General features: G+C 36.8%; 1 non-coding gene across 1 annotated transcript; it reads left to right on the top strand.

Moving 5' to 3' along the window:
• The first annotated feature begins 11,505 nt into the window (after window positions 1-11,505).
• Window positions 11,506-11,610, top strand: LOC140530546 (U6 spliceosomal RNA). The gene has a single exon (XR_011975982.1). It is a non-coding gene; the product is annotated as a U6 spliceosomal RNA (small nuclear RNA).
• Window positions 11,611-23,045: the final 11,435 nt, after the last annotated feature.

Raw genomic sequence — 23,045 nt, 5'->3', positions numbered from 1 at the left:
TGGCAGTCTATTACTGATTATGGCTATTTTCCTTGTTTTGTCAAAGGTGGAAAGATTGTCCATAGCTTCTGTTAGATTACACTCAGAGTCTTCAAAAGGCTTTTCATTTCAGCTGGTCATTTTTGGTTTCACTAAACCAGTCATTTGCAGAACAAGATATGAATCTCCATGACTATTTGGTCCTCCCAGTTCATTTCTAAGTGGCCTCTAATTTAGATAAAGCTGCAAAGACTAGAGACGGGTAGAGGAAACTTTCATTATCATTATCACCCCATTCCTTCCAATTCTTCATTATGTCCTTCCTCAAGTACTACTGATTCCTTCCTGAGCTTCTTTTTCCTTCCCTTTCTAGTCTTAGACAGCCAAATTAGCTATTATCCATTTTATTCTATCACTGTCAGTGCAGAGATCATTTCCTTGTCTCCTCTCAACCCCCCTCCCCCTAAAAAAATTAGGAGATGAGAAGGTATTATTTCTTTTTTTTTATTGTCTCCTACCCCTTTCAGTCATGGCAGCTAGCAATAGAACTACTTATCTAGAAGGAGATACTTCATCCAGAAATTCAGTCCTGGGTTGCATAGTTTAAGAAGGATAGTGATAAGTTCAAGAGTGACCAGACGTAGGCAACCAAGATGGTGAAGGAACTTGAGTTCATGTTTTAGGAGTATTAGTTGAAGAAATTGGAGATGTTTATCTTGGAAAAAAAAAAAAAAGAAGACTGAAGAGGGATGTGATGGCCATCTTCACCTGTTTGATAGGTATCTTCACCTATTTGTTACATGGAGGAGGAATTAAACTGTTAATTTTATATATATATATATATATATATATATATATATATATATATATATATATATGTGTGTGTGTGTGTGTGTGTGTGTGTGTGTGTGTGTGTGTGTGTGTATAAATATATGTGTGTGTATATACTTGTATACAGAAGGTGTCCCAGAAGTCTCAGTGCTATTTTACGCTTTAATAGCTTAAAACTCTTGACTTTTATAACACTATGTATACTTATAAAGCCCCAATGGACAAAAAAAGACCAATGAGTAGAAATGACAGGGAATTAGATTTCAGATCAATGTTAGGAAGAAGTTCCAAGCAATTACAGCCTTCCAAAAGGGCTGCCCCAGGATGTTGTGAGTTCTCCACTATAGCTCTTCAGTCATACAACAGATGAACTAAAAAACATATTCACTTTGATTTCAAGAGAAACCGAAGTTCTAATTCACCTCTGATCCTTACTGTGTAAATACTAGCTAGTCCCTTAACTTTTTTCTGCTTCAGTTTCCTCTTTTATAAAATGTAAGAGTTTGACTAGATGATGTCTGAGATTCAGACTTGATGCTTACTTAACTCTTACCTACACTGACAGGCCCCAAAACTTCAGTTATAGTCTTTGATCTAGCTCTCAGAGGGACACAGAAACATTTGGCAGGAGAATGGAGGTGGGAGTGGCACTTCTTACGAATCATCATCTATGGAGGGAGTAATTCTTTTCCTGGAGAGGAAGAGAAATTTGACTCCAAATATGTAAGAGGAAGACTCCTTTCTGGGCCCATTCCCCAGACATAGGAGCTTCAAGAAGAATACACGGTAGCAGTTCCCATTAGTCAAGGCATTTACGCAGCCATGTTTCATCAGAATAGTTTCTTTTGCTCTGATGACTTCCAGATGTTCACATGAGCCTCTGACCCATTTTCTGTTTGGCAGACCATTTGGACAATTTGGCTTAAGAGATGTCTGTTTACACATTCACAACTGGAGACCATTAATTCAGAGGTGGGCTAACTAGAAAAACAACAGTGAACTGATACATTATTTCTGATGGAGTGAAATTTAAGGATGTATAGACCAAATTCATTTTACTTATTTACTTTCTTAGCTTTACATACTCAATGGCTTGTAAATATACACTATCATTTGAAGTTCTTCTAAGGCATCAATCACTGTGGCTCATTGATTGCATTAAATAGAGAAGGGAGGGTGATGAATTCCTCACATTTACCTCTGCAAATAACTTTTATAGATTGAAGGTGGGTGTTGGATCCTCATATATACGGCAAAGGAAGAAATACCCTTCTTTCCTCATCCAATATTGTCAATCATAACCAAAATGCGAAGCATTTTGCTGTCTTATTCCTTACCAGTTATTTTCAGCTTACCCCTTTCCTTTGTCCCAGTGTCATTAGTCACAGAATTGTTCCCTGTCATTCCTCCATAGTGACTTACATCCAACTACTCCTCCTCATTTCTACAGTTATGAGCCTTGTTTGAACTCATTCCAGGATTACTGTAATAATCCCCTTGCCAATTTCTCTGCCTCTGACTTCTTCCCAGGCTAGTTTATTTTGTACAATACCAGGACAATCTTTCTCAAAACAACAATTTTTAGTATCTAAGAATTTAGAACTTTAATAGACCTAAAAACTATATGATCCAAAACCTTTATTTTTCAAATAAGGAAATTGAGGACCAGGGAGGCTAAATGATTTGCTCAAGGTCAACCAGGTGGTCAATAATTTAACCAGGATAAAAGCCCAATTCTTTTGACTATACCTCAAGTTCTCTTCCTACTGTGCTAGGCTGTTCTCAGTTCTTTGTACTACTTCCCCTCAAAGTCAGAGGTGATGTCCAGGTCCAGAGAGAGAAGTGGAAGAATAGAACTGAAAGTGATTCTAGAACAATGTCTAGGTATAACTTTCCAGTTTATTCTAATAATTACAGAATCAAGTACATACTGTTTATGTGTAGGGGTATGGTGCATGCACAGACCCCATTACCTCTCTTGACTTATGCAACCCTTCAACATGGAAGGTGTTAGGGAACTTGCTTCTGGTAGTATCACAATAACATGTAAAAGAAATGTCTTGGAGATACTGTGGATTATATGTAGGCATTCTGTAACTTGTTCCGTATGTCTAACTACATAGTCAAAGCTCTTTGATTAGCTTTGGAAATATTGAAAAGATCTCTTAGCATTAGCTACCTCCTTTTCTGTAGAGACCATGCTATAAGAGAAATGGCCTTAGAACTTTTTACTTTCTGTGGCCATGTTACACTGAGAAATAAGCCTTAGTTACTGGGCTTTTTATTTGTTCTTCTTTGTTTTAGATGGGGGAACTAGGTACAGCGAAGCCTCATGACTAGTGAATTTGAAAAGTTGTCAGGAAAGCACCTATAGAATTTTGGTGGGCACCCAGGGAGTGGGTCATAATTTTTGGGAGTAACTTTTGGGACCCTAGACCAATGGAATAACTTATATAGCAATCATATTGCATCTTGGCATGAAATTGGTGGGACAAATGCTACATGCGACTTTAGCTAAGTTTTGAGCCTACTCTCCCAGAAACCAAGTGCCATAGGGAAAAGAATGGAAGGCATGAGGGAAAATGCTTATGCATTGTTTTTTTCTATATATTGGAAGTAAACATAGATTTGTAAATGTTAGTTAGTTTTAAGTGGTTAAAAGGAGCTAGGGGTAGGGGTAGTCATAGCCCCCTAATAATATGAGGAACATAGCTGGTGGACTCTTCAACCAATGGAAATAGAGAAGACATTCCTTGCCACCTTCCAACCCCTTAAGATTACTCCCCTGAAACCTTGAGAGGCAGATGTAACAGCCTAGCTCTGGGAGGAAGGGCCAGAATACATACACATTGCACTAATTGTTATGAAGAAAAAGTACATCTTATTTATGCAACCTGACCTTGGCTTACTTTCTCCTACATTTATACATTTGGAATGACTAATAAACTAAAACATATGGAGTATTGTCCGAGTAGGACCAAATAAGAGAGGATAGAACTTCTGGCATTTGTAAATTTGGAGTCTCTATCTTAGCTTGGACCTCCACTCCTTATTCCTTACTCCTAGCCAATCTCCTCTATCTTTCTACAGGGTTCTTTACTATCTACATTTGTAAATTAAAGTTAGATAAGACTTTAAAATATAGATTGTTAGAGCTATATTAGAGTGGGAAAAGGCCTCTTATATCACTTATTGGCTCAAGTACTTGTAATGAGTACTTTATAAAATGAAGAGTTTGGATTTGATGGCATTTAGAGGTAGGCAACTGGAGGGGTAATGGACAGGAAGATCAATTAAGGATTCCAAGGGGACATGGTATCTTTCTTAAAATACTTGAAGTATTGTCATGTGGAAGAGAAATTAAATTTGATCATCTTCCACTGGAATTCAAACTCTACCCTATCCCTGGATCTTGCTGCTTTGCAAGTACCCTTTTCACCTTCTACTCCTAACAATTTTTGAATACTTGATGCCTTGTATGCATAGTCATTCCCTAATAGAATGGGCATTCCTTGAAAAAGACATTTGTATTAATATCCCCAATTCTTAGCACACTAAGTACTAAGGACAAAGTAAGTGCTTAATTATGCTTTTCATTCAGTTATTCATTTGACTTCAGAGGGCAGAACTAGGAGTAGCATTTGGATATTGCAAAATGGCGGATTTAAGTTCAACAAAAATTTCCTAACACTTGGAGCTGTCCAAAAGCAGAATGGGTTACTTTGGAACATAGAGGGTTCCCTCTTGCTGGAGGCCTTCATGCAAAGGTTGGATTGCCACTAGTCAGGTGTATTGTAGATGGATGGAATAGATAGTCTTCAAAGTCCTTTCTGTCTCTGATCTTGTATAATTCAGAAATTTTCAGCCAACCCTTCTTAAGATTTTCCACTGGGGGACAGAGACAAAATGGCAGAGTAGAAAGAAGGACGTGCTATAGCTCTCCCCCAATAGCCCATAAAATACCTGTAAAAAATGACTCTAAACAAATTCTAGAGCAGCAGAAGCCACAAACTGAGAGAGTGAAACAGATTTCCAGGCCAAGACAGCCTGGAAGGCCAACAGGAAAGGTCTATTGCACCAGGCTTGGAGCGCAGCCCAGTCTTGGCCACGTGATGAGGACAGGACTGGAGCAGGCTTCAGGGTGCAGAATCATAGGTAGCAGTAGCAGTTCCCAGATTTCTCAACCCACAAACCCCAAAGATAGCTTCAAAGGTCAGTGAGAAAGCTCTTTCACCTGGATGAGATGGGAGTTGGTTAGGCCCCATCCCTGGACCCAGGGCAGCAGCAGACACTGCAGCAGCAAAGTCCACTTTTGGAACCCCGGCCTAAAGACCCTGGGAAATTGAGCAGCTGATCTGGGTCTCAGTTCTGAGTGGCAGTCCTGGGGTGAGGAGGAGTGCTGGTGTGGTGAAGCTGGTAGTAGCTATGGAGAGGGAACCCTACACCCACTTCCAGGGCAGAAAAGAGTGCTCATGGTTGCTCACAGATCAGAGTGCAGGCCTGCACTCCTCTAGCTTGATTATGCCACCTTGGAGGAACTGAGAACTTATAGGTCCCTAGAGTATACCCTCCACTTGACAAAGGGCTCAAAAGTCAAGTACTTGACTGGGAAAATGCCCAAAAAAGGGAAAAAATTATTATAGAAGGTTACTTTCTTGATGAAAAGGTATTTTCTTCTATCCATTTTGGCACCAGAAGACCTCAGAACATTATTTTCATATTTATTTGCTAACAATATGGGGTACCCTCATTTTAGAGGCAAGATGGAAAAATCACTTTATTTGGAATCAGAATACATGAGTTGAAATTCTACCTCACTTTAGACAAGTGATTTAATTTCCCTATGCCTTGATTTCTTCATCTTTAAGATGGGGGAGTTGGACTTTTAGCTCTAATTTTGTTAATTTGATTCTACCCAGGAGTTTTCTGGGAACTTAATTTAGATATGGTCTTCTATGCAATAGGTGGTGATGGTAGTGGCAGTATTGTGGTATATGTGTGGATGTGTTTATTAGTGTGTGTTGGGTAGAATAGGGGATATGAAGAAGGATATGAAGTTGCTTCCAAGTCCCTGGAATATATGTTTAAAAACTGCTGATTGGAAATGATAGATTTGACATTTTAAAGCTTGGGAAGGCAACCTTTGGGATATATACATTTCTTCCTGAACTAAGGGAATGATAACAATCCTGAACCTAGCCTCATTCCATAGCAGTAGAAAACATAGAAAGATCTGAATGTATGATTCTTCATCGTAGCATTTTCTTAAGATAACTGTTACTAGAAAAGTCACAGAGCATCATATTACTACTTTACTACAAAACTTAGCAGGGATACTGTGAAAAAAGGCCATCAAGAGACACAGGCAATAGTAGCTTTGGGAAAAATAATATTCTTATATGTTTGATTAATGTTATACATTTTTACAGAATCACAGAGGCTGAGTTGGATGAGATAATATGCAATTAACTGGCTCAGCTCTAGAGTTATGAGTCTATGATCTCCTGCTACTTACAAGACATGCCCATGAGCATTTTAAACTGAACATATCCAAGATTGAACTCTTTTCTCCTAAAACACTTTATATATATATATATATATATATATGTATATATATATATATAAAGTGTATATATATACATATAGATAGATAGATATAGATATAGATAGATATAGATATTTATAGATATAGATTTGTTTCAGCCCTCAGCTGTCCACTAACTCTATTAAGTATGGAGTATTTTAATTTGATAATATCATTATTTACCAAATATTCTCCATACCCCCTTGACAAGCTTCTCATATTCCCAGGGGGTACACATACTCCAGGTTGGAAAGTCCTAAACAAGGCAAAAGAAGAAATATAAACAATTGAGATGAGCCATGGTATCCACCTGCATGAAGCTTCCAGTCTAGTAGGGAAATAAGAAATAATCACAGTCCAACATAATACACAGTAAGTACCTTAAAGGAGTAGGGATGGTATAAACTAAGATAATGAAGGAAGACAGATTGATGAGCCATTATAGAACAGAGGTTCTTAATCTTTTCTGCATATACACACACACACACACACACACACACACACACACACAGACATACACACACACAGTAAAATATTTTATTATTAATACATGTAGCATAACTATAACCATTCATTCAGGCACTCATGACCATTCATTCAGTTACCTTGTAGCTGTTTCTTACTCTTTCCTTTACCTGTCTGTTCATAATCAGTTATAAAAACCCATCAACTTCATTTATGTAATAACATTCACACCCACTCCCTTCTCTCTTTATCTGTAGCCACCACCCAAATACAGACTCTCATTATCATAATAACACCCACCTCCCAGGGTTGTTGTGGAAATCAAAAGATAATAGTTCTAAGGCACATAATATAGTGCCTAGAGAAATATAGTAAGTACTATTATAAATGTTAGATATTATTATTATTATTATGTTATTATAGGCTATCTTATCCCTTCAACCACAAAAGAATAAGAATTCCCTTTATAACACAACCCCTTTGCCTGAACAAATAGTTGTGCAGCTTCTACATGAAGACAACCCAGGAAGATCGCAATAACTCTTGAAGCAGCACATTCAGCATTGAATAGCTCTAATTGTTAGAAGGTTATTTGTAACATCAAACCTAATTCTATTTCTCTGTAGTTACCTTTTTCCTCCTAATTATGTCCTGTGAAGCCCAACAAGACTATCACTCCTCTCATTGTCCTCCTAATGGATCCCATGTAGCTAGTGCTATAACTAATACCTAGGATGTTCAGAAGGAGTTTGCAGTTCATCAGAACTAATAGATATTTTTCACAATATCTATTTCTAGCCACATCCTATATTTGTGAAGTTGATTTTTTGAACCTGTTTAACTTTCCACTCTGGCTTCATGATCCTGTGGCCAAAGTCATACAACTAATTTCAGAAAGAGTAGTCAAATCTCAGTTTTCTAAGTCCTTAAAGCTTTGGACTCTTTTTTTAAAGGAGACTTCTCCTGTCCTGATTAGACAAGGAGTCATGGAGACAAAGTAATTATCAGGGAACCGCTAAATTTTATAGAGTTATTAAGTTTTAGGTAGTAGACTAACTTATCACTATTTTGCCATCAACTGCTTAATTTGAAAATTTATTTGCAATTTGCAATTTATAAAGCACTTACTATGTACCAAGCACACAGGGGATACAAAGGAAAAACAAACAGTCCCTGCAGTGACAGAGCTTGCATTCTAATGGAGGATACAATGTCTAAATTTGTAGTTAATGGGCAAAAGGAAGCCTTGAAATTGTTGAGGTTTAGCGATTCTTGGGACCCTAAAATACTGACATATCAGGTCTTGCCCAAATGAAATTGACTCAAGCTGTCTTTTAGCCAAAGAAAAACAAAGTTTATTAAAGATCCACCATATTGGCCAGACTCTTAAGAAATCTCACAATTAACTAGACTCTTAAGAAATCTGAGCATTTGTGATGTTATATTGACTAGGGGGCCAGATAAAATCTGAGGTAGATTGAATCTTAGCTAGATTGAAATCTGAGCACCCTCATGGAAATGGGATGGGTCTTATATACAGAAGGATTGTGGGAAGGAATCTAGGAGTGGTCTAGTAGTCTGGGAGGAGAGGTCTAGAGAGAGTCTTGAGGAGGAATCTAAGGAGGATCTTGATGGGACCTGGTGACTAGAGGTCAGACTCCAGGAGCCATGAAAATTGGATTAAGGGTGGGAAGTAGCTGAAGGCTACCTAAAGCTAACTGACAATGGAGAGCTAGGCTAGTTTGAGGATAGCAGATTTGGGCATAGATATTTTGATGGGATCAAGGTTGGGAAATAGCTGGAGGCAATTGGACAAACATATAATGAAAGGCTTATCAGCCTCAGGCAAATGCCAAGCTAAGTGGGAGGCTTCAAGAAGTTTCAAGGGGGTTCTGAGAGCCTGTATCCCAACAATTACCCTTACTCCCTGATATCTATTCTTTGATCCAATAACACTGACCTCCTAGCTGTTCCAGAACAAGACACTTCATATCCTAGCATTTTCTCTACAGTCTCCCATGCCTGGAATGCATTTACCTCCTCTACTCTATCTACACTCTTCCTTGACTTCCTTTAAGTTTCAAACTAAAAGCCTATCTTTTCCTGGAATCTTCCTTCAACCTCTCTTAATTCTAATGTCTTCCCTCTATTATCTACTATTTATTCTGAGTATATCTTGGTTATTATATATTCATTTGAATGCTATTGCACCCATTAGATTGTAAATTACTTGAGGTCTGATATTTCGCAATCCCACCCTCATCACCATTTGTAGCACCAATGTGATATTCACAGTGCCTATGATAGCCATGAATATGGAGGTGCAATTCTGAATCATGAAATACAACTGCCTCTCCACATGGAAGACAGAACCAAAATATTTATTCAGACACCAGAAAGCCAAATCCATCATAATCTATACACAATAACAATGCAGAGGGCAACACCAGCTCCAAACCTTCCCTCTGTTAGGTTTCCCACAGCAAGCTCCCTTAAATCACAAACAGGTTCCCTTAAACAAAATGCCCATTCACTCACAGCCAGCTGCTTGCTTGCCTGCATCCTTCAGTTCTGACTGCTCTCACCAGTTTTTTTCTTAGCTCTGTTCTATTTCTGCCTCTTCCTATTCTACCCGTTCATCAAACTCCTCCCACCATAGTCTCTATGTGACTCAGACTTCCATGTGACCCGTAGGTCACATAGACCTATTAATGAATGGGAAATATCTGCCCATTTAAATTACCATTACAGTACTGAAAACAACAGCATGTGAACTGCCATTAGTGTCTTTATTTTTTTACTAGCTATCCAGAAAATACATAAGTTTAAAACAAATTACATTCAGTCAAGCAGTATAGCAATTAAAGTGATGATAAAACAACCCCCTCATTTCACATGAGCTATGCTTTCTCATAGGTTACTATACCAGTAGTTTTTGTGCATGAATGTAGAAAAGAAAGAGGGAAGTATACACACAGGGAATATGTGTGACCAAGTAACAGATATTTAGGTCACAAATGTGGCCTGGGAATGTGCATGAGGAGGCACATCATCAATCACCAAACTTGTATTAAGTGTCTTTTTTGTGGCAGACACAGTGACAAGCACTTTACAAATATCTCATTTGATCTTTACAACAACCCTCTGAAATAGGTGCTGTTATTATCCCCATTTTATAGGTTAAGATCAGTTCTTTTCTTTGGAAAGCCTGTATGTGATTCCAGACAACTATCTGACTTAGTATTAGACATTTATTGTAAAATCCAATTCAGGGGATTAAAAAAAAAAACACAACTAAAAACACCTCAGTATAATAAGAGCTATGTAGAGCCTTGTGAAGAGGGGAATGCAATCTGCTTTGCTTCTCTTATCTTCTTTGACAAGCATGAAAATGGGGTTGAGTAAGGGGCAAAAAAGATATTGAAAAAAGGTTTATATCTTCTTGAACCACATTCCTCCCCCCACGTTTTATTTTTATCTTTACATTTTGTATAATTTTCACTAACAAAACTGTAGTGTGAGTGCAATATTCATAGTGCCTATGGCAGCCATGAATATCCTGGCACAATTCTGAATCACAAAATCCAACAGACTCTCCTCATGGGAGACAGAACCAAAACATTTATTCAGACACCAGAAAGCTAAATCCATAATAGTAGCAAAAATCTATATACAATAACAATGCAGAGAACAACACTATCACCAAGCCTTCCCCCTGCTAGGTTTCCCAAAAACCAGCTTAATTAAACAAATCACAAGCAGGCCCCCTTATATAAAATTACAAACAAGCTCTCTCACTCTAGCCAGCTGCCTGCTTGCCTACATCCTTCCCAGCTAAGACTGCTCTCTGATCGATTTCCTCTCAGCCCTGCTCTAGCTCCACCTTTTTCTGTTCCACCCCTTCAGCAAAGGTCCTCACACCATAGGCTCCACCTGATTCAGGCTTCCATGAGCCTATTAATGAATGGGAAAGATTTAAATTTAAATTACCAATACAAAAACAAACCTGGTTTTTGCACTATATTCTAGACAACATTTAATCTCACTGTCTCCCCATGTGACAAACACGTGTAATGTATTTATTAAACACATCTTTACATTTAAAAAAATATTCCTGAACCAGAAAGCACAGCACTGTTTGGATAATGGATTCTGAAAATGATCAGGCTATTACTTTCTTACAGTTCTGGTATACACTCCATATATGGTGTTTGTAATTTGTCATAAAATCCAATTAATCAGCAAAAAGAAATTATGATTCTAGAACACATAAAGAACAGTTCACAAGAAATAAAACAGAAACTGTCAGTTAATTCACATTAAGTTGCCATAAAAGATTTTTTTTTTCTTTTTGTAAAGTTTTGCTATTTGTGTGACACCTCCCTGCAAACCTTTAGAATCATTTAAACCTAGAAACAGACTGGATAAAAATACTAATATTTTAATCCCTGCTCTTCTCATCACCAAAATTAAATTCTACCTCTAGAGAAAAGAATCTAGAGTTCCTCTTTCCTTCAAATTTGCCCATTCATAGGTGTGTGGTCAAATCACAATGACACAGAATTTCAGATGTCAAACTTTATCATTACTGTTGTATGTGCCATCTTCCTTCTAGTCACCCAGTTTAGTAACATCAGGATCATCATGCACACTTCAGCAGCACGTATACTAACATTGGAACAATATGAAGAGGATTAGCATGACCCCTTGGCAAGGATGACATGAAAATTTGTGAAGCATTCCATATTGTTATGATTTTGATTACATTATGTTGACAAGTTTTTGCACAAACAAAACCAATGCAGCCAATACTAGAAGGGAAGTAGAAAACTGTAAAGAATTTTTACAGCCAGTATCTCTGATAAAGGCTTCGTTTCTAAAATATATAGAGGACTGAGTCAAATTTACAAGAATACAAGTCATTCTCCAATTGATAAATGGTCAAAGAATATGAACAGGCAGTTTTCAGAGGAAGAAATTAAAGCTATCTATTATAGTCATATAAAAAAATGATCTACATCACTATTCATTAGAGAAATGCAAATCAAAGCAACCTATCAGATTGACTAACATGACGAAACAGAAAAATGATAAATGTTGGAGAAGATTTGGGAAAAGTAGAACACTAATGCAGTGTTGGTGTAGTTGTGAACTGATCCAACCATTCTGGAGAGCAATTCGGAACTATGCCCAAAGGGCCATAAGACTGTGCTTACCCTTTTATCCAACAATACCATTTATAGGTCTGTATCCCAAATAGATCATAAGAAAGGAAAAAGGACCCACTTGTACAAAAATATTTATAGGAGCTCTTTTTGTGGTGGCAAAGAATTGGAAATTGAGGGAATGTCCATCAATTGGGGAATGGCTAAACAAGTTGTGGTATATGAATGTGATGGAATACTACTGTATTATAAGAAATGATGAGCAGGTAGACTTCAGAAAAACCTGGAAAGGCTTATATGAACTGATGCTGAGTGAACTGAACAGAACCAAGAGAACATTGCAAACAGTACAGACTTAGCTCTTCTCAGAAATGCAAGGATCTAAGACAACTCCAGAACATTAATAATGAAAAATTCTATTCATACCCATAGAAAGAACTTTGGAGTCTGAATACAGATGGAAGCATACTATTTGCTCTCCTTTTCTTTTGTTGTTTTGTTTTTGTTTCTTCTTTCTCATGGTCCCTTACATTTGTTTTTATTCTTCTTTACATCATGACTAATGGGAAAATATGTTTAATATACACATTTAAGTAGACCCTATATCAAATTGCATGCTATCTTGGGGAAGGGGAAGGAGAGGGAGGGAGAGAAAATTTAAAACTTAAAATCTTATGGAAATGAATGTTGAAAACTAACAATAAATAAAATAATTATATAAAAAATGTAGCTTTCACCATGTATAAACCTATAAAAAATTAAGTTTTTTTTAAAAAAAAATCAGTATTATTGTTGGCTCTTTATTTGCCCTACATATTCAGTTAGTTTTGTGGTTTCTAACTATACAGCATCTCTTAAATGTGTTTCCTTTTCTCCATTCACAAAATCACCATCTTAGTTCAAGCCCTGATTACCTCTTGCCTGGAATATTGCAATAGTTCTAATTGGTTTCCATGAACCCTGGCTTTCTCTAATCCAATAGATTATCCATATAGCTATCAAAGGTAGGATTTTATATTATAGGTCTGACCAAAGCACACCCCACCTCCCTCACTAAATAAATTGTACTGGTTCCCTGTTACTTTTAGGGTCAAATATAAACTCCTCTATTTAACATTTAAAGGCCTTCAGCATCTGACACCTTTCTCTCATTCCAGTTTTTTCATGCATTATCTACTCCAGTCGATCCATACTCATCTATCTTCTTGCTATTCCTTGTGCACAATATTACATCTCCTATCTCTGTGTCTTTGCACTGGCTGTCCTTTATGCTTACAGTCCTCTCTCTTTCCTTGTTTCCACCTCTTAGTATCTTTGTATTTCTTCAGTACAATTCGAATGCCTTCTTCCTTATAAGGTCTTTCTTGATTTCCCCAGTCAATAGTGCTTTTCTCCTAAAGGTAGCATCCTGATGACTTTGAAGTTATTTAAAGGACTTTGCTGCTATATACAATGCATCAGATCCTTACTTTTGAAAGCAGTACTTGAACCTCAGTATTCAGACTGCAATAAAAGAAATACTAATAGAAGGAAAGTAGAAAATGGAACCAGAGGAACCATGAGGTACACAAGACAAGATGAACAAGTGTTAGAGGACAGTACAGGGAATGTAAATTATATCCACCTAATACTTCCTTACTGACAAATCCAGTGTAAACAGTAATAATAAAATGAGGAAAGTAAGCATTCTTTGTCATTCTTCTAATCCAAATACAGACTCTTTCTGGGTGAATACATCATCTAGAGCTTCAAACAGGCTTTTTAAAATCACAACTCCAAAAATTCTGTATAGATTTTTTAAAAAGCCTTAACTTTAGCTCCCCCCACCATATACCCTCTCCCCTCCTCCTCCCGTGATCCCTTCATGTGTGCTTTTACCTTTAAACTACTCAGGACCCAATGCTGACCTTTGTATCCTCAAGGACATAAAATTGCCATTGATATTTTTGGAAAATAAGTACTGAAGGAAATTCTAGCCAAGAAGAGAGAATGGAGCATGCATTTGAACTGAATCTTTCATTTCCTGTATTATGTTCATAAAGTAAATACATGTGGCTTTGGTATTTAATTTAAGGCAAGTCCATTTAAAACATCATTAAAGCTACAGTGAGAATGTTGTTCACCTTTTAACAGTATCCTGGGACAGCTAATGGTTTGTGATTTCAGAGTACAACATGAAAATTTTACAGCACTATATTTTTTTATAGGATAAAATAAGATGCATTTACTTATACCAATTTTGGTATTGAATTGCTGCCTGGCAGAGTTGTTTAATCATCAATCCCAAACTAAGAAGTGGTTGAAAAGATAAACATTTAAGTCAACAGGCCTTCTTAGTACAATGTTATTACTTACATATTCACTAAAATGTAAAAAGTTTCTAGTGATTTCATATCTCTCTACATTATCTAACTCAATTAGGGTTTAGACTATAATTTTTCTTAATTCCTAAACAAAAAGACATCAGAAAGATCAGCATACTCTTGTTGAAACAATTTGGGGTACTTATCTTGGAGAAGAGAAAACTTAAGAGAGACAAGACATCTGTCTTCAACATGTGAAAGGCTGTCACATAGACATTTACCAATCTTTATAAAAGGTTTTCCCACCTACCAACCTGTTATTACAATAACTTTGGAAGGATACTAGTACTGGGTCAAGAATTAGGGTCACCATGAGTATGGAGTATGAAAATTTAAAGCAAAAGTTAAACTACAGAAGAGATAAAGATACTTCTTTCTGTGAGCATTTATAGACTTCTTTTTAAGAAAGTGGAATAAGATAATGAAAGAGTAATTTTGAAAGACTCAGCTTGCAGCAATACACAGGATTGACCAAAGTGAGAGAACCTGAAGGTCAGAAGGCTGCTTCAATAATTCAGTTTTAAAGTATTAAGGGGTATAAAAGGAATGGAGAAAAGGGAAAGAATCCTAGAGATACTGTGAAAGACTGGGACTCAGGAAGTTATTTGATATGGGACTTGATGTTTTAAGTTCAGATGACAATAATGCAGTCTGTTTTCTTCTTGGAACATGAATCCAAGTAGAGCAGGAGGGAGAAACTCTGAAAACTTGGCAATAGCTACTACCCATTGTAGCTTACTCACATGGGCATATAGAATTTTGCCAACAGTCTAGAAAGCATTGCCCCACTGTGAAATCTTAGTAGAGACTTATTCCTAAGATCTTAGATTTAGAATTTGAAGGCATTGTAGAAGCCTTCACTTTAGACCTCTCAATGTAAGCAAAAAAAAGAGAAATTGAGGCCCACAGAGGTAAAATGACTTGCCAGTATTACACAGGTGGTAAACAAGAGAGGCAAGATTTAAATCCAGGTCCTCTGTCTTCAAAGTCCAGTGATCTTGCCACTGTCATGTAGGCACAGATAATATCTTCAGGGCTTCAAAAGATAAAGGTAGATTTGAGACATGAATAACTGGTTAGAAAGATGGTATTTTCCTAAGGAGGAAGATGATATTCTGGGAATTCACTTCATTTCCTACTCAGCTGATTTCCTAGATTTCATGATCTCCAGAAATTCATTCTGCAAGATGAAATCAACTCTGAAATTCACTCCCCTAGTCACCCCTGAACGTGGGGCCCCGTACCTCCCTCTCTTTGAAGAGGGTGGACATTGGAGATCTCCCAGATCCTCTACCTTTTAAGGAGGGCTCTCCAAGAATTCACTTCATCAGGCTATTCTCCTAAATTTCATGATCTCTAGAAATTCACCATTCAGCAAGATAAATACAACTGTATACCTCTGTTAAAGTGACTAAAAATGCTTTGATCCAGAGATTCCATGGCCAAGCTTATACCCCAATAAGGTCATTGATAAGAAAATCCTAACGTATACCAAACTATTTTTATCAAAGCTTTTCATGGTAGCATAGAAATGGACATAAAGTCAATGTTCCTTGATTGGGGAATGACTACAAACTGGTACATAAATTTAATGGGATACTAGTGAAGTAAATAATGAATATGATGATTATAGAGAAGCATAAAAGGAATTTCATGAACTGATACAGAGTGAAGTAAGTAGAGACAGTAAAACAAGATACCCAATGACTACAATTAATCAACATTTCTTAATCACTTATTATATGCCTACAGCAATATAAACAGAAAGAACAATCACACAAACACAAATCAAAAGTTAATGTTGCAAAATTTAAAAGAACAAGTTTGACCCCTAGAAAGAATTAAGGAAAAAAAAACTTCTCCTGTAACTCCTTTGCAGAAGTGGGAGGTCCATGACATATACTTTCATTGTTTTCAGTATATTACATGAAATATCTTTTGTGAAGAAAATGGGAGAGGAAAATTTAGGCAATGAAAACAGTCAATAAAATATTCCCTAAAAAGATACAACAGATATTATTCAGTATTGTTCAATGACATTCTGATAACTATCAGGTGAACAATAAAAGAGAAGAAGTTAGTTGGAGTGAGCTCTACTCTAATGGAGGAGATTTAGCTTGAACTTCAAGTTGAAGAAATATTCTCTATGGAAAGATAGATCCTTCAGATACTCCTTTTGTGGATGATATCAGGTCTTCAAACATTGTAGAAACTCAGAAGTAATCCATAACCATTTAATGTAGTGTGCAAATAATATTTATTTGAGGGATAATCAAAACAGTTAGATGGATCTCTAGAGCTTGTAAGTACTGGAATTCTTAATCTAGAGGGTCAGAGAAGAGACCATCTGATCTGTTGGAAGTTCTAAAGCTACTTTACCAAATATCTCAGAAACAAGATCCTATCCTTTTTAATACCAGTGAAATCCTTAGGACCTACTAGACAGCTTAACATAGGCTCATCCCGCCTGCCCCCAATATAGCCCAGGACTGCTGGCTGCATTTAAAATAATAAGATTGATTCTGTATCTTTTAAAAATTGATGGTATTAGAAAGTTACCTACTTGAATTTCCAGGAGCCAAGCTGGTAGAGTAAACTGTAAGGGCTCTCACGCTCCCTTTGTTGACCTTGAGAATTCCAGAGAATATTTCCCCCGGAAAAGTCCTGGAGTAGTGTGATCAGCAGAAGGGGCACAGCAATCTCTCAGCTTGGGAGGAGAGTCCCTCTTGCTGTGATTGAAGGGGACCTGCAGATCTGGAGATATCTCAGACAGCCCCACCTCAGAGAACCAGGATATCCTGAGCCCCATGGTGGGGTGGAACCTGTAAGCACCAACACCAGGACCCAGGCATGCCTTAGCATGACCAAGAAAATTGGGCAGACACCAGCACACATGGGGACTCATCAACCATTGAGCCTACCTGTGCTCTAGATCAGGGAAGGAGGAGACCTCCTGTGACCAAACCAACTCTCCCCCAAACCTCACTCTGTGAGCTTCAGGATAACCCCAGGAAAACTCAGAAAGACTTCAAATGGCTTCAGTCTTGGCACAGATGGACTTACAAATGAATTCTCTCAAACATTTAAAGAATAATTAATTCCAATACTATATAGACTATTTGAGAAAATTGGTAAAGAAGTCCTATCAAATTCTTTTTATGATACAAATATGGTTCTGATATCTAAGCCAGGAAGAGCCAAAACAGAGAAAGAAAATTATAGACCAATTTTCCTAATGAACATAGATGCAAAAATTTTAAATAAAATATTAGCAAAAAGATTACAGCAAATTGTCATGAGAATAATACATTATGGTCAGGTAGGATTCATACCAGGAATGTAAGGTTGGCTCAATATTAGAAAAATCATCAGCATCATTGATCATGTCAACAACAAAACTAACAGAAAGCATATGATTATCTCAATAGATGAAGAAAAAATAGACACTAGAGCATAGGAATAAATGAATCCTTCCTTAAAATAATAAGTAATATCTACTTAAAACCATCAACAAGCATTATATGTACTTGTTGTGTTGGTCCTTCATTCTTGAAGAGGACCATGACATCAAGATGATGACATGACTTGCAGTTGGCTTTGATTTGAGTTAAGGGAGGGATGTGCAAAGTCACCAGCCTCACTTTCTTCTCCTGAGCTATCTGGGTCCAATGTCCTGATATTCATCAATAAGACTGGAGATGGCCCAGGATGCAATGTGAGACCCTACCCTTTTCAGGCTAAGGTCTTATTCTCACTTTGTGTGAGATACACACATTAAATGAATAGGTTACTTTAAGTAGTTACTCAAGGAATGGCCCTTTTAATTAAAAAAAAAATCAAACTTGTAGGGGAAGATCCTCAGAGTTCCTGGGTAAAAGGGAAACAATTACTATGTAGTAATTATATGTAATGGGGTCAAGCTAGATGTATTTCCAACAAGGATGTCCATTATCACCACTGTTATTCAATATGGTACCAGAAATGTTAGCTGTAGCAATAAGAGAAGAAAAAGAAATGGAAGGAATTAGAATAGGTGAAGAAGAAACTGAGTTACCATTCTTTGCAGATGATATGATGATATACTTAGAGAATCCTAGAGAATCAAGTAAAAAAATCTATTTGAAATAATAAACAACTTTGGCAAAGTTGTAGGTTACAAAATAAACCCATGTAAATCATCTGCATTTCCATATATTACTAACAAAGCCCAAAAGCAAGAGAAAGAAAGAGAAATCCCATTTAAAGTTACTGTAGACACTATAAAATATTTGGGACTCTACCTGCCAAAACAAATACAGGAACTATATGAACACAATTACAAAACACTTTTTGCACATATAAAGTCAGATCTAAATAATTGGAAAACACATCAATTGTTTGAGGGTAGGCTGAGCTAATAGAATAAAAATGACAGTTCTACCCAATTAACTTATTCACTGCCATACCAATAAAACTACCAGAAAATTACTTTCTAGAGCAAGAAAAAAATATCAAAATTCATCTGGAAGAACAAAAGGTCCAGAATATCAAGGGAATTAATGAAAACAAATGCTAGGGAAGGTTGCCTAGCCACACCAGATCTTAAATTTTGTTATAAAGCAGCAGTCATCAAAACCAGTTGGTACTAGCTAAGCAATAGAGGGCTAGAGCAGTGGAATAAGTTAGGTACACAAGACACAGTGGTCAATGATTAAAATAGTCTACTGTTTGACAAACCCAAGGATCACAGCTTCTGGGATAAGAACTCACTATGTGACAAAAACTGCTGGGAAAAATGGATAATAGTGTGGTGGAAACTGGGAATAGACCAATGCCTGACACTGTATACAAGAATGGGTACATGATATAGATATAAAGGTATAAACAAATTAGGGGAGCAAGGGATAGTTTATTTTTTTGATTTATGGAGAGTGGTGGAATTTATGACCATATAAGTGATAGAGAACATTATGAAATACAAAATGGATAATTTTGATTACATTAAGTTGAAAAGTTTTTGCACAAACAAAGCCAATGCAACCAAGATTAGGAAGGGAGCACAAAACTGGGAAACATTTTTTATAATTAATGTTTTTGATAAAGACCAAATTTCTTAAATATGTAGAGAACTGACTCAAATTTACAAGAATATAAGTCATTCCCCAGTTGATAAATGGTCAAAGGATATGAACAGGCAGTTTTCAGAGGAAGAAATTAAAACTGTCTATAGTCATATGAACAAATGCTGTATATCACTGTTGGTTAGAGGGATAGAAATCAAAACAACTCTGAGGCACCATGTCACACCTATCAGATTGGCTAACATGACAAAACCGGAAGATGACTAATGTTGGAGAAGATGTGGTAGAGTTGGAATACTAGTTCATTGCTGGTGGAGCTGTGAGCTGATCCAATCATTCTGGAGAGCCATTTGGAACTATGCCCAAAGAGTTATAAAAATGTGCATACACTTTGACCCAGCAATACCAGAGGTATCTAGGACTGTATCCAAAAGATGTCATAAAAATGGGAAAAGGTCCCACATGTACAAAAAATATTTATAGCAGCTCTTTTTGTAGTGGCCAAGAACTGGAAATTGAGGGAATGCCCATCAATTAGGGAATGGCTGAACATGTTTTGGTATATGAATGTATTGGAATATTACTGTGCTAAATGAAGAACACTTGCACTTGAGAAAAACCTGAAAAAATTTATATGAAATGATGCTTAGTGAAATGAGCAGAATCAGGAAAACATTATACACAGTAACAGCCACAGCGTACAAGAACTGTTTCTGATAGACCTAGCCCTTCACAGCAATGCAAGGACCTAAAATATTCCCAAAGGTCTTGAGGCACAATGCCATCCACATCCAGAGAAAGAACTATGAAATTGGAACACAAAATAAAGCAGACTGTTTTCTCTTTCTTTATGCTTTGTTTTGTTTTTTCTCATGGTTTCTCCTATTAGTTTTAATTCACTCTTCTATGCAACATGACTAATGTGAAAATGTGTTTAATAAGAATGTATGTGTAGAACTGATTTAAGGCTACATGCCATGTAGGGGAGAGAGAGGAGGAGAAAATTAAAACTTATGGAAGTGACTGTTGAAAACTGAAAACAAATGAGTTAATTTAAAAGTTGATGCTGTTTACAATTCATTGATTTTGTCACAGAACTGCCTAAACCATGATTGTCTCTAAACTTAGTTCAGAATTTTAGCTGCCCTATAATGAGTTAAGTTTAGAAATCCAGTTCTCTTGTTAATCACTGCTCTATTCTTGTGCCAAGGAAATATGTTATCCTTGAAGGGGGTAGGGAAACCATGAGTGTGATCTAGTGTCTTTACATCACTTAGCTATCCTTAAGGATGTCTTGTTTGTTATCCAAAGAAGTCTAATCCACCATATTCAACCTTGCAGGGGGACTTCAACAATAAACATTTTTCAGTCATAAAAAGAAAGCAGTTGTTGCTAGTCTCTCATTCCCAATTTCTAACCAATCATGTCCCCATCCCCATGATGCTATTTTCTCTGGAACCAATAAGATTGTTTTCCTCACCTACCCAACTCTGCACTTTGTTCTCTTGTATTTCCCAAAACTTTATGAAAGCTAGTAAGCCCTACCTCATTGTCTTTGGTCACTGAGAGAACAATTGATCCAATTTATTAGTTTCTGCTAACCTAACTAATGAATTGATCATGTTCAAAAAGACTGTCTCTCATTTTACCTTTAATTTTCAAAACTAACATATTGGTTCACAATTGTCCCTTTTCCCTGTTATTTTGAGGAAACTAAATAAGTTGATTATTCATGGAAATCAATAAACTCAGATCTCCTATATTAGAGAAGAAATATTTTTCTTTCCCTAACCACTTAGCAGGGAGTTGACACTCTATAGTAACCCTTGAAAAATTCCCTCTTTTCAGTGCATTCCTTCTTTTTACCTACATCCTCTATAGCAAACTCTCAGAATACGATAAAATTAACATATCTTTGTCTGGATTCAAAGCTCTTCAAAGTATAAACAACAAGTAGAAAAGACTTAAATGAGCAGGAAACTCCAAAAGGTAATGGTAGTTCACCAAGATGAAGGGAGACAGGAGGGGAATAAGGAATGCATAAATTTACTAGATTTTACCATTACTTGGAGGTAGACACAGGAAAATAATTTCTATGCCAGCAGTTCTAGATGCTCCCAATTTTGGATTACAATTAGTCCTGGGTAGTTCTTTCCTTTATTTGTGCCCAGCTCCCATGATTCTAGTATATCATCCACAGCCATTCAGCTCCCTGTTCTTTCTCCACTTCTGAACTGTGACTATTTCTATACAATGAAAGGCAAAATAGAAAGGACAATGCATGCTGAAGAACAAATTGCCTGCTTCTATTGCTGCTTCTGTCTGAGGAAGTCATTGAAGCTGCTTCTTCCTGATTGGTGTGTCAAGAGCCAAGTCTTGTGGCCTTTCCAAATCTTACTCTGCTGGGCACAGGAAATTGCGGTAGCACTAAACCCATATCCTATGTGGTTATATGTGGCAATGAGTCATGGTAAGTTATAGACTCCAAGAAATAAAAGTAAATATCACACACAGGGAAATAGAGAGGCTCAGGATAAATGTGAGTATATTACAAGCAAGAAGTCTAAAGAATTGGAATAAAAGATATCATCAGGGAAATCTACGAGTAATAAAGAAGATGAGCTGGTTGCATGGTCACATTATGCTCATCACATAAGAGATAAGCAGTGGACAGCCCAAACACTTCACTCATATCCTCATGATGTCAGAGATGAGGAAGCCTAATACCATGGGAAGTGGACCCCCATGGTAAACTTGTAGGAGGACATGGATAAGAGTCTCAAAGGATGGGAGGAATGGAAAGTTTGCTAACATCACCTATGATAAGAACATATGCATTGATCAGGCGACAGAGCATTTGAGAGGTTTTAGAAATAAATATACAAAAGAGAAAAAATATCTGATATTAATTTTATATTTAAAGAAGGTAAATTTTTTTGGAAGACAAATGAAAGGTAGTTACACACTGAATTTAGAAGTTAGAGTAAGTACATTAGCCCTTGTTTTCTTTTTCTTGAGTTTCTCCCCATATTCACTATTTGAAATGAGATTGTTGACATTTATGATACATAGATTTTCTAATGCTGATACCTTTATTTTTGGAAATTATACATTTGTTCAGTCACAGTTATATGTAGTGACAGATTATAAGATCATAGACCTAGAGTTGAAGGGACATCATAGGCCATTTAGTCTAACAACCTCATTTTACAAATCAGGAAACTGAGGCCCAGAGAGGCTAAGTAGCTTCCCTAAGGTTACACAGGGAGTAAATTTCAGAGACTAGATTTAGATATTGGTCCCTTGATTCCAGGTCAACTAGGTACTGCATAGAATAGAGTGCTTGGCCTAGCCTAGAGTCAGAAGACTCATCTTCCTGAGATCAAATCTGGCCTCAGACACTTACTAGTTGTGTGACTCTGGGTAAGCCACTTAACTCTGTTGACCTCTGTTTTTTCATCTGTAAAATGAGCTGGATAAGGAAAAGGCAAAATATTGCAGTATTTCTGCCAAGAATACCCCAAGTGGGGTCATAAAGAGTTGGACACAATTGAAAACCAACTGAACAGCAATAATAACAAGTTCTGACTCTAGAATC

This window comes from Notamacropus eugenii, chromosome 2, assembly GCF_028372415.1.
Source record: "Notamacropus eugenii isolate mMacEug1 chromosome 2, mMacEug1.pri_v2, whole genome shotgun sequence".
NCBI lineage: Eukaryota > Metazoa > Chordata > Mammalia > Diprotodontia > Macropodidae > Notamacropus > Notamacropus eugenii.
The sequence above is the reverse complement of the archived record's forward strand: the minus strand, read 5'-3'. Positions and strand labels throughout refer to the sequence as shown.